Source organism: Lissotriton vulgaris, chromosome 3_1 (genome assembly GCF_964263255.1).
Source record: "Lissotriton vulgaris chromosome 3_1, aLisVul1.2, whole genome shotgun sequence".
Classification (NCBI taxonomy): domain Eukaryota; kingdom Metazoa; phylum Chordata; class Amphibia; order Caudata; family Salamandridae; genus Lissotriton; species Lissotriton vulgaris.
The window spans coordinates 642451029-642467090 of record NC_141689.1 but is presented as its reverse complement, the minus strand read 5'-3'; positions in this window follow the sequence as shown (position 1 = coordinate 642467090).

The window sequence follows — 16062 nt, the reverse complement described above, 5'->3', positions numbered from 1 at the left end:
AAATTATGTGTATCTTCGGGGAGTTCTCTGGGCTGTACATGAACCCCCGGAAGTCTACTTTGTAGGTCCTGGGAGGCTCCGGGACGTTGGGACCCTGGGCCACCGCATTGCAATTGGCGGACGGGGGCATTAAGTATCTAGGTGTATTCCTGACGGATAGGCCGGAGGTGGCCTGGGAGCGGAATCTGGCTCCGGTGTGGGACCGTGCCTGTGCGGATATGAAACTCTGGTCGCGCATGCCCCTTACAATCTTTGGCCGGTCTGCGATTTTTAAAATGGTCACACTCCCCCGGTTGTTATACCAGCTACAACACCACCCATTTCCGATAGCGCCCAAATGGTTCCAGCAGGTGAATTCGGTGCTAGGGCAGTTCCTTTAGGGGGGTGGAGTGGTGCGGGTGGACATACGCAAATGCTTTCTCTCTACCTATTGTGGAGGACTAGCGGCCTCCGATGTTTTTTCTTACTATCATGCCTCCTACCTCCTTGTGTTGAATGAATAGTGGTATGGAGACAGAGGGGACCCGGCATACGCGCTGGAGCATCACCTGATGGACCCGCATGCACTACACACCACTCTTTACTCCGCGCCGCTGCAGAGGGCTCTGCCGCCGGCTACACGCCTGGTCTTCCGCATCCGGAGACAGTCCCTGAGACACATAGGGTGGTGGAATAACCTGACGGGGGAGACCCCGCTGTGGCATAATGGGTACCTCCCAGGACTGGCGACCCTGCAGGGCTTCAAGGGATGGGATGAGATCGGAGTTTCGACCCTGGTAGATGTGGTGTGGCATGGGTCCCTTCGGTCCTTTGTGGAGCTTCAGAGAGAGTTTGGAATGCCCAGAACCCAGTTCTTCCGATATTTACAGCTCTGTCATGCACTGACCCCCCAGTTTGGAGGGCATCAACACCCTGCAAGAGTTCAGCCCCCTGGAAGCCAAGGTCTTTATGGGAGATCTGGAGGCTAAGAAGATCTCGAAGATCTACCAAACACTAGTTACACACAGTACTCCGACCCTAGAGGAGTTGCGAGGGAAGTGGGAGGCGGATGTGGGTACACTGGAGGAGGAGGACTGGAGGGAAGCCCTAGCTGCTCCGCGGGGAGCGGCAATAGCTATGCGTCTCCGGCTTATCCAGTTCAAAAACCTACACCGGGTCTATTATACGAGGGTCTGGCTGTGGCGGGCGGGGATGGTGGCCACCCCGGAATGTCTTCGGTGTGGGCGAGAGGAGTGCACGTTCCTGCACACAGTGTGGTCATGCTCTACTTTGGATCGCTTCTGGTGGGGGTGTTCTCGTGTCTCTCGGAGGTCCTGGGGTGGATGCTCTCGCGTACCCCACAGCTTGCTCTCTTACATGTCATGAAGGGGGTCGGGGCAATGAGCACAAACGTCACTTATTGCTTCTGGGGCTTACCTTAGCAAAGCATGATATTGCTAGGAGATGGAAGGACGCCCAGGCTCCGCCGCTCTTGGCTTGGAAGAGCGGTCTTGACTTTAATATAGGGTTGGAACAACCCATCTTCCTAGCCCGGGGTCGCCCACGGAAACATTACAAGATATGGAAGAGGTGGGCGGATTATAGAGGATTGTGGTTGGACGTTCTGGCGGCGCCAGCGGACTTCCCTGGGGGTTGATCTGGAGATCCTGGATGGGGGATGTGGTGGGATGGATGGGAGAAGGGGCTAGGCGGGGCCTATGGTGGGGGGTGGGTGTGTGTACCGTCTTTTGTGCGCCACTATGGCATTGGGTGTTTTGCTCCTACATGTTCCTGTGACTCGAAAACCCAGTGAACTATTGCGCATTTTGGGGTGGGGGGAGTTAGGTTTGTTAATGGCTTGCTACTACTCAGCTCCCTGGCACTCTGGATGACGTCTTCTAATGCTCAGTGCTCTTCTGTTTTGTTTCTAGGGTTGCGGCAGAGGTCTCTGGGACGCAGAGCCATGCCACTATGGAATGCTCTCCTGCAGGAGTCCAGTTTAAAGGATGTCTGTTATATCAAGAAGCAATTAAGATGGGCAATGCGAGAGAGTTACTTGCTGGACCACGGATGTGGTGCACTGCTATGGTTGATATCAGAAGGGTGAGGCGGCGGTCATTGATGTCTGAGGATATGCTCTCTGTGTTATCGAGTCTTCAAGGGAAGAGGGGTGGATCTTGGTTCCTTTTCTTTAGGTATTTTGCATGTTTTATTTTCATTGAAAACTATGGCAGGATGACTTATGGATACAGTACTCTTGTATGGTCAATGATTTGACATGCGCCATAGTGCTACTTTGCTGGCCCGCATGGGCAGGAATCTATGTATGCTGTTCCCTATGGGGGGCGGTGGTTCGGGTTGATGGTGAAATGAGTGGCGCACAGCCCATTGTTGTACTGTGTTGTACTTTCTCAATAAAACATGTTTAAAAAAAAAAAGAAATGTGAGAATGTGCGCTGATTTTAGGGGCCTGAATGGAAACATTTGGGTTGACAGGCAGCCTTTGCCAAATATTGGACAGGAGTTATCTTTGTTAAAAGGAGCATGGTTATTTAGTGTGGTAGCCCGTTCAGCTGCCTATCAGCAGGGGTCTTTAAGTGAGGAGTCCAAACATCTTACTTCTTTTGCTACGTCTGTAGGACCCAATTCGTACATCTGTATGCCGTTTGAGTTGTCATCAGCGGCTGCATTTTCCCAAAGGGTGATGTTGAAGGTGCTAGAAGGGATTGACCACATCAAGCTATTTCAGGACTATGGCAAGGATGGGGTGAACAATGATCAGGGAAGCCCTGGGCTACCAAAGGCACAACCTTAAGGGGCCATAAGGCCTCACCAGAATATTCAAACCTTAAACTTTTTTATGTTTTCAAATTCAAACCAAAGATTAATTTCAGGTTTATGTTTTCATCATAACAATATCAATGATGAAAACATAAACCTGAAATAAACCTTTGGGTACAAGAGCAGGCACTGATAAAACCAGAGTGGTCTAGAGGTGTGGAGATGCATGTAACCATGAATCCTTTGAAAGAATATGTGCTGATGGGTTGGCCATAGAAAGAACTCTCGCAACCCAAGGTGGAAAGTTATTGGACGGTGCATGATGACTTGTTGATTGCTAAAGGGATGTTTCACATTGGAGAATGCTATAAAGAGGAGAGATTGGGGCTGCCAGAAGGTTTGAGGTACAAGATTGTGAACTTGGCACATGAGGGTAATTTGGGCAGGAACAGGACCAAATCAACGGTGGGGAAGTGCTACTGGTGGCCTTGTATGGTTCATGAGGTTGAGAAAACGGTCTGGGATGCATTCAGTTTGCACATTTCAACAAAAACAAGGTCACTAGAATGGTTCCCCTGTCATCAGTGCAGTTGTCTGAAACGCCATGGAACAAGGTGGCTGTGGACATTGTGGGGCTGTTCAACTCTCTTTCATAAAGTGGAAAGATTTTGGTAGACTACACATCTAAATGAATTTCGGCAAAATGTGAACACTCAAAAGTGATTCAGTTCTTACTTAAAGGATGACTTTGTTCAAGAAGTTGTGCCGGAATGCATAGTAACCGATAATTGGGTGCAATTTGTTTCTTCGCATATGGTAGAATTTTTTAGGGTCATGGGTATCAAATATTGAGGAACTGCAATTTACTCAGCTCAAGCCAACAGTTTGGCGGAGAGCTTGAACAAATTGGTGAAATCATATGGTCTGCAGGTGCTGTGTTGGGGAGTTTTCTTGAGGAGTCTGTTGAAGGAAAAATTGTAAGTGCACAGAACTACTCCTAATGCCATCACCAATTTTACCCCGTTCAGTGTATTGAAGGGGAAAAGGGCTGTTGCTATAATGAATGCTCATTGGTTAAAATGGGGTGCACTGGAGAATAATATGTGGAGTGATGATTTGAAGGAGGGGGTTGCTAGCCACCAAGGGACGTACAAGGTTTTGTGATCAGTGGGTGAGGAAGTATTGATTAAAACCTAGGTTACATGCCAAAGGCAAAAGTGGGCTTTTGTACCATTTCGCATTACAGTAGTGAAGTTAAATGTGGTGCGGGTGCATACTGGGGAGTGGTGAAGCGAGTCCAGATTGAGTGGGATGGATAGTAGTGAGGTGTACAGGAATAATGGTGTCAGTATTGATGGACTAAATGAATGTTGTGTCAATGAGCAATTGTGTTGTTGGACCACGCAGAGCCATAAGCGCTCCTGTGTTGATGAAAGACTATAGTGAATAACAGGAATTCCAGCTACATCTTTTAGAAGTAAGGGCAACTCATCTGCTAACTTCCCTGTGAGGTGGTTATTACAAGTTTGAATATTTCATTTGCATATCTTCTCCAAAATTGTTATTTTTCACTTTTGTCATTGCAAAAGTTGTATACACTTTTTGTATACTTTGTTTTTCTTCTATTGTTATGTTCATTGCTGTTCCTTTCTGTTGATAAGAAATGGGATGCGTTTTGGTCACTTCTTTGGCTGTCCCCACATGGCAAGTGAGCTTATTAGGTCCTTGGAGGGAATGTGATGAGTGGGGCAGTTGGAGGTGGCTAAGGAATTGGAAGGACCTGTCAGGTGTTGTTTCAACAATACCAATAAGCCCCTTTACTGGGCCCTCTACGATTAGACAGTCTACTACACACATTAATTTGGTTATTGTATTGAATTTTTTTATTTTTTATTTTTTTTTTGCATTTATAATGCGCACAGAAACCCACAAAGGGTTTCCCGGCGCAAGAATCAAAGTTCCTTGCCATTAGCAATTTCTTAAGAAGTTCAGTTAAGCATATAACAGCTTTTATAACAGTGCCAAACATTTAAGCAAGGGTTATCAAATGGTTGAAATCAGAATCAGCTACAGAGTTACAGAGTCCTACCACCCTTAAGGCAGAAGGATAGTTCATCGACAGCTCAGGTTCTACTAAGATGGGAAAAGGGTTCAAGTTTAAAGTCCATTAAGGACAAAGAAATAAAGGAATGAGAAATGGAAATGGTTTTGCAAAGAAGGTTCAGCCCGAAGTCTTAAGGTTAGAGAAATGTTCATCAAAAATTGGTCAGCGTAGCATCCTCTCACACGGAAAAAGGAAAGTACGGCATAAGAAGTATGGCATTGCTCTTCCTTTGGGGTTTCGTCTTTTATAACGGTTTTTAAAACCATCCCAGTGAGGTGGCATCACACCACCTTCGATAGACAATCACATGTCCATATTCACATAGTGTCACCTAGGACACTTGAGACAGTAAGACATTTTTCCATGCTGGTCATGAAAAATGAAAGATTTGAAAGTCTACACAGGATGAAGAGAAATACAAAAAAGCTATCTAAAGAAACAGCTATAATCCTGTTCCCACAGGAATAATTAATGGTGAACACTGAAGAAACATTCAGGAATGTTGGGGTTTAGACATGTACACGACAAATAAAGCAACATTTCACTAGTAGAAAACAAACCATTGTATTAAGTCAGGAGAAAGGTCAGCACTAGAAAAAACCTTTCGAAGAGGCATTGCAGGTTTAAATTAAATGAGCTCTAAATCAGCATCAAATATAATGTAATTAAATCAATTGGAAATAAAATATATAATGAATTTCACAAATCAATATTACATTAAAATAGCTATTGTTAGACATACCCTGCTTCCACAATGTATCTCAACATTCATATAAGTGCATCATGTTCAAATTTATATAAATTATATATAATTTCTTTCTTATTTTAAATTCATTTTTATTAAGCATACAGATGCTCAGCAACACATCATAAGTATACAAAAAACATTGTCTCACGCTCAATAATATTGACAGGTTTAGCACTTATGGGTAACTGGGTTAAAATCATTAGAGTACCAAGTCCATGGTCATATTATTACTGTGTACACAGTTACTCATGTTCTATTTACCCCCAGTCCCTTACACCATTGTGATATTTCAAATTCCTCAGTATTCCGCCCATCTGTTCAACACTTTACCCCACTTCCTGGGGCATCCATGGCTTTGATCAACCACTTTTTCAGCTGCACAGCACCAGTCAAGGTCTGCCTCCCATTCTGTGAACCTAGAAAGTTGCACTAACCCCTTCCCCTACCAATATTCCTTTTTGCTACTATAGCTGCTTTCATTAGCCATCTTTTGGAATATTTCCGTTATGTAGTTTTCCCTGTCACACATAGTATGTGCCATCAAGCATCCTTTGAGACCGCCTGCCCCAACACATTGGACATCACCTGTACAATCTTGCTCCAGTATCACTGCAGGAGGGGGCAGTCCCACAATGTGTGAAAAAAGGTACCTATTCCTCCACACCTCCTCATGCAGCGGTCTGTGTCACACCTACTCATACAGTAGAGCCTTCCTGTGGTGGTGTAGGATCTGTGCAGGATTTGGAGTTGTATGAGGCGAAACTGTGCTCTCGTGGCCACTTCTCAGATGCTTTGTAAAACCTCCGCCCAATCATCGTCCTCCATGATCCCGATCTCTGTCTCCCAAGCCTCTTGGAGGGCCCACAAGGCCCGCAATGGGTCTGGGGTATTATTCATTATCGTTTTATATCAATCAAGCAAGTAAAACCAATTGTACAGCACACAGATACCTCAACTGACACACCTCGGCTCTCAAAGCAAGACTGAAGAATAAACTAACCAGCACAATCTAAGCTTGACTGAAGAGCCATGTTTTAAAATCTTTCCTCAAACCCTGTTCTATCTCGGCCATGCATATGTGGGTGGGCAGGGAACTCCAGAGTTTATCCGTCCATTCCGAGAATGACCTGCGAACTCGTTGCGCCTTGGAAAACCTCAGAATGCATAGGAGTCGCAGGTGGTAAGTTCTCACGACTCGCTCCTCTTGGTACATTATAAGCCTATTCCTAAAATAGTAAGGCCCTATGCCCCTTAAGGCTCTGAAGGCAAATGTCAGGGCTTTAAACTCAACCCTCTTGGCAACCGGAAGCCAATAAAGTTGCTTCAAATGGGGGGAGATGTGATGGCGAAAAGGGACCTGATGAATCAACCTAGCCAATTCATTCTGCATTTTTTGTAATCTACGAATCAGAACAGCAGGCAGCCCCATATAGGTCCTATTGGCATAAACCAAATGCGAATTCACCAATGCATGCACAATGATCTTTCGGGTCTCCCCTGGGAGAAAACACAATAGCTTTGTGACAGATCTCAACTTAATAAAACAAGATAAAGAAATATGCCAGAGTTGGGCTGAAAAAGAGAAATATGCCTCAATCCTAATTCCTAGATTTTTAGCAGACGCAACCCATATTGGTAGGGTATTCAATTCAGAAGGCCACCAAAGGTTAAATGGAGGAGACGCTGACTGACTAAAACAGAGCACCTCAGTCTTATCTGAGTTTAGTTCAGGAAAGTTGTTGTTCATCCATTTTGAAATATCTATTACACACTCTTTGGAATTAGGAAAGGCTGCTTCTAAGTGTTCTCTGAATGGAAATACAAGCTGTGTGTTGTCCGCTTGCGAACCAACCTTCACTCTCCAGGTTTCATCAAGAGTGGCCTTTTCCAGGATTGGGTCTAACAGCACCATGACTTCAGCTATTTGGGATGTGTGTCTTTAGTGCATGTTTCAAATGTATGTACCAGAACCATTCTGTGTCTGCCATTTGATATTCAGTCTGAAGTTCCAGGAAGTCTACAATCGCTTGCCCTTTCCAGATATCTCCCAGGTGCTCAATACGTAGCAGCGCCCATGGGCAGAAGCCCTGCAGTTCTCCCACCACTCGTAAGAGGTCACTGTCCCACTGGGGAGACTGTTTCATTAGCTTGCCCTCCCAGCCAAGAAATGTAGTTGCCTCCCTCCATATTCGTACTATTGTTTCTATTTGCATTGGTAGTCTGTTCTCCATCTTTCTACAGTTCAGTGTCTCAGGGTACCTCTTTGAACTATCGAGTGGTGTTCAACCCAATATGCAGGTTACTCCCTTCCCACAAATACCCAGTCATTGAGTATAACCAACTGCGCTGCCCAGTAATATTTCTAAATATCAGGAACTGCAAGTCCCCCATCAAACACTCCCCGTAGTAGCTTGTGAAGAGCTATACTTGATTTCCCCCATCCCAAAAAAGTTGCCTCACTTCAGTGTCAACTTTATGAAAGAAATGTATTGGAATCATATCTGGGGTTTTCTGGAGGACATATAATAGGCACAGGAGTGCCATCATTTTAAAAAGGTCTGCTCTCCCCATTAGGGATAGTGGTAGCGTTCTCCAATGTGAACCATCCCGGCGTAACCTATGCAGCAGGGGAAACAAATTATTGTCCATGAATTCAGTAACAGACCGGGAGATCACAATGCCTAGATACTTAAACTTGTCTCTGATCGATAGGGCTTTCCCACATGCCTGTAGGAGTGGCATATCTTCGGCCAGTACAAACACAGGAGACTTATCCCAATTTATTTGATAGCTAGAATGGCTGCTGAACAACTGGAAAACGTGGAGCATGCGATTTATCGTGGATGGGGGTTTGTGGCATATAATATTATGTCATTAGTATCCAATGAAATATTTCCCTCCCATTCCCCCCCATAGTGTTACCTCTTATCAGTGGGTCTCCTCAGACCCACACCGCCAGGGACTTCAACGCAATGGCAAATCGCATGGCAAATAATATAAATAACCATAGGAAACATGAAATAGCTGACAGACATAACTGATAACATAAACAAATTACAACGCGGACAATGACGTCACCTACTAACACGTTTTATCATCATTTGACAAGAATATACATTATAAGGCACGTAAGACATACTATAAAGACATAACTAATAGGAAAAAACGAATAAAAAAATACACAGACTAGTTTATGGTTGTTCCCTGTACGACAAGTGATACGTGCACAGTACGGAGCACATAAATACTGAAGTGCTTGACTCATCCATTGAAGACAATAAATGTCCTCCAAAATTCATCCTACAACATGATGCAGATAATCACTTTGAGAAATCCATATTAATGTAATGAGTCGCTATATTAAATATAAAAATCAATTTGAGATAGCGTAGAAGAAAAGAAACAGAAAGAATGTTTAAACATCTGATAAGATAAAGTGACAGACCTTATGACATATATTCAATATATTGAGTTTAACCTTGACATGATATTAACATCGAACCCTGTCTTAATCCGAACTCTAATGCGCCACTAGGATATATCATAAAAGTGGATTTTTCGTCTTCTGATAGCGGTATGCTTCAAACTTAGCAGTTTGACACCTGGATTCGAAAAATAGTAAAACTTAGAGCAGATTGAAAGTGAGGTTTTAATTACAAAAAGCTGCTAACTAATTCTATAGACATGAAGATAACATGATATGGCCGAAACGACCCATGTTTCCCAATGGTGTAGGGACATTCACATCTGTACTCAGTGTCACTGAAGGGTGACAAGTGCTGGAGACGAACCGATGGTGACTTTTTCCGTGTTACTCGAGTTTTTATCCGAAGGAGTTGTTTTCAGCATTGAAACATAACATCGTCCTGATGATGGTCTTATCGATGAACACAACAAAGACCGAAACGTCGACATCTTGCTATCATCTCCTTCATCGCTGTCGTTAGACGCCAACTTACAACCACGTTTTATTGTTTAATTTGGGTTGTTTGCTTGAACTATTTGGAGTTGATATACTTGGTTATGAACCATAGAAAAAATTCTTTGTCTTTCTTTGTTCATGACCTTTTTGCTCGAATTGATTTATGTTTACATCCCTTGTCATTTTTATAAAGTAAAGATTTATTTCAGAACAAACCTTCCTTCTCTAGCTCTATTTTTATCTGCACCTTCCATGCATTTATGCTGTGTTTGAAATAAATTAGATATCCTCTGGATACTTAAGAGTGTGAAATAGAGATACCACTCGCCGATTAAGAGTCAACGTCTTTGAAATAAGTCCCTTGTAGCACCTTATGTTTTGAACCATCCAACTAGTCTGTCACTCTGTTTCGCTTTTGGCTTTCGTCTTATCATTGGACTGGACTGCCTCATCTCTGCGTCATGGAAATTAAATATGCCACGGTTTAACGACAGAAGAAAAGAAATGACACAGGACTTATTTGGACGAAGTTCCACCGCCCCACCTATGGCTCCCAATTAAGCATGGGCGAATTTTGCGAATCTCGCGTTCGCGAATTTTGCGGATTTGCGAATTCGCAATCCGCAAATTCCGCGAATTCTCGCGAATTTGCGGATTTTTTTTTTTTGTGTTCGCAAGTGTTTCTCCCAGTTCGCGGGGATTTGGTACTAGTTCGCAATTGCGAACTTACTTGTCGGCTCGCAACGGTCGCGACTATGTTGTTTCTACGTCTGGTTCATCATCACAGCCTCCCAGCACCCTCTGTTTCACCACTGGCACCCTCTCTTTGACCCATGCCACCCTCTGTTACATCAATGCCACCCTCTGGTTCATCATCACTGTAGAAGATGGGGGGGAAAAGCAAGCCCACCTGCCCTGCTTGAACTGACATGAATTAATTTGGGGTTAGTTTATTAACAACACCTGCCCTGCCCCAACTGACAATAATGAATTAGGGGCTAATTAATGTGTCACTGAAAGAATTTCAAGTTCCAGCCTGGCACCTGCTTGTCTGCTCCTTTAGCTGTAAATCAGGACCTTTGTGGCATACAGTTAAGGTCAGAGCAGGGTCACACAATAGTTGCAAGCAGGCAACCGACTTCTGGAGGGCCCCCTCAGGAAGCACTACAGAGAATCGTTACAAATCATGAGGTTGACCTTTTGCACCTGCTCATTGCTTTTGCTTTTGCTAAAATCGTTTTTCGGTTTTTTCGCGCTATTCGCGGTGCGCGGCGTCGTGCGAAACCGACCGCGGAAGCCGCCAATTCGTGCGAATGAGCATTTTATTTTTTTGCGGCTTGTTGTTTCGCGAGTTTTTTTGCAGTATTCGCGAGCCGCTTGCAGCGCAACACGCGAATTTACCCCAAGGTCGAGTACGGGCGCGGCCATTTTGTTTGCGTGACGTATTTCCGTTTCCGCCCGCTATGTATAATCTCGCGCAGTAAGCGCATTGCGAGTAGAGGTTCGCACGAGATCGCGCGCGAAATCTAGAGGTTCGCACGAGATCGCGAGGAAAATCTCGCGCGAACTTACTTTCGCGCTCGTGAACGGGCGCCGGCCATCTTGTTTTTCATTCATTTCCTGTGTCTGGGCATGGTGTTTAATCCTCTTGGTATCTTTGCCATCCTTTGCTTGTTTTCAGTTTTTTATTTACGATTTTGCTTCTTATCTATCCCTCTCTTTTCCTAGCTGTATATTTTTGTCTTTTCTGCTATTTTTCTTTACTTTTAAACTTTTTTAAACTCTTTTCTTTTCTTCTTCCCTATCCTATTCTTTCTTAATTTTCTACTTCTTCCTACCTTACCTGCCCAGACCATGGTCAAGCCAGGCGCCGTGAAGCTGCCCAGGCACTTGAGGGCCGCAGCGGCAGCGGGGAGTAGTGCTGGACCCAGTGCCAGGACAGCATGCGGGAGATTGAGGGGGGAGCAGGTGACGCGACGGGAGATATTCAGCCCGGAGGAAGTGGGCGCGCTGGTCTACTTCGTCCAGCGCCGCCTGCCCAGGACCATCGCGGGAGGCGGCAGGATCGCGGCCGGCGGCTACAACATGCGGGAGCGCCGGAAGCGGTGGGAGAAGGTGTGCTGGGCCATATCCCACCTCTACGGGGTCCAGCGCACCTACAGCCAGGTCACCCATCGCTGGACGGACCTCCTGGACCGCGAGCGCGACCTGCTGGACCAGCTCGGCTTGGAGATCCCCGGGCTTGGTGAGTAGTAGTAGCCATTTAATCACTCACTACTATGATGTTTTCTCCTGCTCTGTGTTGTTGTATTGCAAATATTTGTTTTTTACATGGGGCAAGCCAATAATGCCGCTGATGACGATTACATTGTAGTTAAATTATATTTCAAAATCTTCTGTGCATTTCAGGTGCACTGCTCTCCTTCTCAGTGGCGTTGCTACTATGCTTATTTGTTTTCTATTTCGTGGTCTCATTGGCCTGAGTAACTATTATGTATGAGTGTACTTTACAGAACTGCGTAATGCTAGACACTAGGGGGCAGATTACATTTACAAGCCCCTTGTGCCACGTTTACGTTGCCTTGCGTGACGCAACAGCGGCGTAAACGTGCCGCATCCCTGCGAGTCATTTACAGCATGACGCATCTAGGGAGATGCGTCACGTTATAAAGCCATGGGCCTGCACCACAATGGGTGCGTTCCTAGTACGCAGGGTGGGCGGTCCGGCGGCTGTGCGCCTCGCAAAATTGCCTGCGTGAAATCTACAAGATTTAACGCAGGCACTTCTGCGACGCTGCTACGTCAATTCAATTCCTTATGTCTGCTCGAAGCAGGCGAAAGGACTGACACAGCATCTTAAGTATTGGGTGGCCCTGAGCATTACTGGAGTTGCATTGCGTTGGCGACGTGACTCCAGCGATGCGCCGCTCTTACGTGACGAGATGCGTCACGCAAGGGCCTACCCTTGCGCCAGGGCGCGCCGCATTGTAAATGAGGCGCATCTGCCGTGTCGCAAGGGTAGTTTTGCGTGACGCATTTGATCTGCCGCATCTCTGGAGATGCGCCAGAACGCGTAAGTAAGTATGCCCCTAAGGGGCAGAATTGCAATTACCGTCGCAGCCCTGCAAAGTAGCAGGGATGCGCCATTAATTGTGCGGCCCGCTACCACCACCAAACATGGTGCGCCGTATTTGCAATGCGGCGCACCATGGGCCCAAAACGTCACCGAAGCTTTACTGCTGGAGTTGCGTCGCAACGATGGCGCAGCTCCAGCAATGCTCTGGGGTACCCTATCTCCCCAATGCTGGGTCAAGCCGTCCGTCTGCTTCAAGCAGGTGCAGGGTTTGTGTGACGCATCATTGTCCTAAAGGTGACTGATTGAAATTTTGTAGATTTCCCTCAGCCACTTTTAGGATGTGTTCCAGCGCAGGAATGCCCTCCCTTGCGCCGGAACGCCCCCTGATGGCGCAGGGCTTTATAACGGGATGCATCTCCCAAATGCGTCACGTTGTTATAATATTATACGCCGCACCATGGCGCCTCTTTTTGTTTAGCTGCTGCGTCACAAAAGTCACGCAAGAACGGCGCAAAAGAGCCGCAAGGGGCTTAAATCTGCCCCTTCCTTTCTTTCATGTTGTACGTCAGCTCCCCCCAGGGGCGAGAGGAGGACACAGGAGCAGCAGGCGGCGGATGCTGTTCAACAGGGCCAGGATCGGGCAGGCGAGGGCTCCTCTGCTGGCCCCAGTAAGTTTTCATTTTAGACTAGTACCTATTTTTCCTAGGGTTCCTCATTTGACTTTTTTCAAAATTGTCTTTGATCTTCTTGTAGACTGTATCTAAATTCTTATCCTGCCTCTACTATGACTCCCTGTGGTATTACTAGATTATTCTTATTAGTCTGTCTGTGTAGCTAACTAAGATTGCACGGTTGGCGAAACTCCCATGATTCTAGTCAGCAATAGCTCTATCAACTTAGTGCAGTCCTCTGGGATTGTCCATAATGTCTTTTGAAGTGTTCTATCTGGACTCATGCTTGCAAAAATTGCAAAACCTTTCGCTCAGTCACTCTAGTCTGGACCAAAAAACACAGATTGTATTTAAGTTTAAAAGCTTTATTAAAAGTACACACATTTATTAAAATGAAGTCATAATAAAACTAAACGTTTAACTGATAATGGAAAAGTGGTTAGTGCTGACGATTAATTGAAGACATTTCTTGTGGTCGAGCCGAGCTCTCACCTGGTTTCAACTTGATCTTGTTGTTAGAAGTCCATCTTCTGTCTGTGTGGAGAAAAATGGTGCGTGTTAAAAAAACAGCCTTCATCAGTTGTGCCAAAAAGTGCAGCAAGACAACCTTCCCTGGAACAAGGGACATTTTTTTTAACTTTAAAGTAGACAGTCACAAATTACATTGTTTTCACATGTCTTCATTCCTAGACCAAAGACTAGTGAGTGCTTTATTCTAACATTCTTAAATGTACTTTGTAGGTGGAACATCTGGTGACGGGGCCAGTGTGGAGGTGGTGGTGCTCGACACGGAGGCGGAGGGCGATTCTTCAGGGGAGGAGGCGGCGGCTGTGAGAGTTGAGACGGTGGTGGTGGCGGCCAGAGGTAAGCTCTTATATATTCCTTACTTATTGAGATTGAAGACTAGCTGGGAAGGCAAGAATATGAGATGCATGGCTGGGTGAATGATGAAGCAATGATGGGTGGAAGGACAACAGCCTGGGTGGGTGACACAGAAACTGTATGTGTCCATATACCTGGATCATGCTACTATCTGACTCTTAGATAGCATATGTGTATCTAGAGCAGGGGTACTCATAGTACGGCCCGCGGGCCGGTGGTGGCCCGGCAAGCCTTCCTTGGCGGTGCGCAGACCTTGCAGACAATCACTGCTCCCCCGGCCCCCACAGAGCAGAGGCTTTTTTGTATTTCACCTGTTAGCGCCTCTGCATCTCCACTCTGACAATCACTGCTCCCCCGGCCCCCACAGAGCAGAGTGGAGATGCAAGGCCACAAAGAGGTGAAATAGAACAAAGCCTCTGCTCTGTGGGGCCGGGCAAGCAGTGATTGTCAGGGTGGAGAAGCAGGGGCGCTACAACAAACAAAGCCTCAATAATATGTTAATGGTCTTTTAAAGACCTGTTAAGTACTTTGGTGTTGTTGTCTGTGTGTGCGCGTTGAGGAAGCGGTCTCAACCCGGGCTGAAGGCTGACACAGATAGACACACACACAGTGAGATGACAGAGGTGGAGGGAGAGGGAGGGCAGGAGGGAGAGAGAGATGGAGAGGGAGGGCAGGAGGGAGAGCAGGAGGGAGAGAGATGTATGTAAATGCTGGGTCTGGTGGCTCAGTGGATGAGGGCATCTGCTGCAGGGACCTGTGTGCAACCTCATGGTCACAAGTTATCGTTTTGCTTTAGCCCCGCCCCCTCTGACTCCGCCCCCACCAGTGCGGCCCTCGGCCACAAACTACACTGTAAATTTAGCCCCTGAGAGAAAGTTTGTGAGTACCCATGATCTAGAGAGAGTAGACGGTCAGTGGATGAACTAAGTGTAACTTTGAAGAGCATGTAACACTGCACCCGCACGTCCGTTCCAGTGTAGGAAAGGCAAGGAAAAGAAGTTTTAATTTTGTCCAAATACTACCATCAATAGTAGCAGTAGTTTGTATTGCAAGCACAGCATAAATCCGGTTATTACGGTGGCCACTCCCTACCTCTCTTAATAAGTTTAGTAGTACTCAGTCATTCATGTGTGGACGTATCACTGGTCACTCAATAAAAAGCAAAGCACCTAAAGTCATCCCATATATAAGCAAAAACATCCCATGTGAAGTGATAGATAATCAGATTATTTATCTTCTTCAATTTTCCATTTCTAGTACTCATTTCCACTGTAGGGTGAAAGTTAAATTAATTAAGCAGTAGCCCTTGAGTTGTAACAGAGTATTCTCAGTGCCACCCATAATAGAAAAGTAAGAGCTTCACCACCTGCATGTACTGGACGGGTACAGTAACGCAACGCAAGTCTAGGTCACTCCTCATGGCGTGCGTCTCTTTTTCTCGGGTGCAAGTTTACTGCGCTGGCATTATGCCGGCTTGCAGAAGATAACGTACCAATTTTCCTAAACAAGAGACAAGAAGAAGAAGAAGACTGGTGTACTTTCATAGTCGACTCCAATGGAAGTCCATAGTGCTCGTAGAATTTGTTCCTTAAACTCCCACTAATGTTAGAGCAAGGATGAAGAAGTGTGAGGTTAGATAGATACTGGCCTCAATAGTTATGTAATGCGCTTGCAAGTTGCTAGTTGTAGTGCAACACAAATTTCTGCTGAATGATTGAGTTAATCTTAAAGAGCATTGGTTACAGACTATGTCTTTCTTTCTTCATATAGGTTCTCCTTCCAAACGAACAAGGAGGAAGGAGCTGGCTAGAGCGGCCCGGCAACGCAGGATCGATGCCACTGTGGCCGAATATCGGCGGCTGGTGGCCCTGGAGGACGAAGAAAGTGTGCAGTCGACCA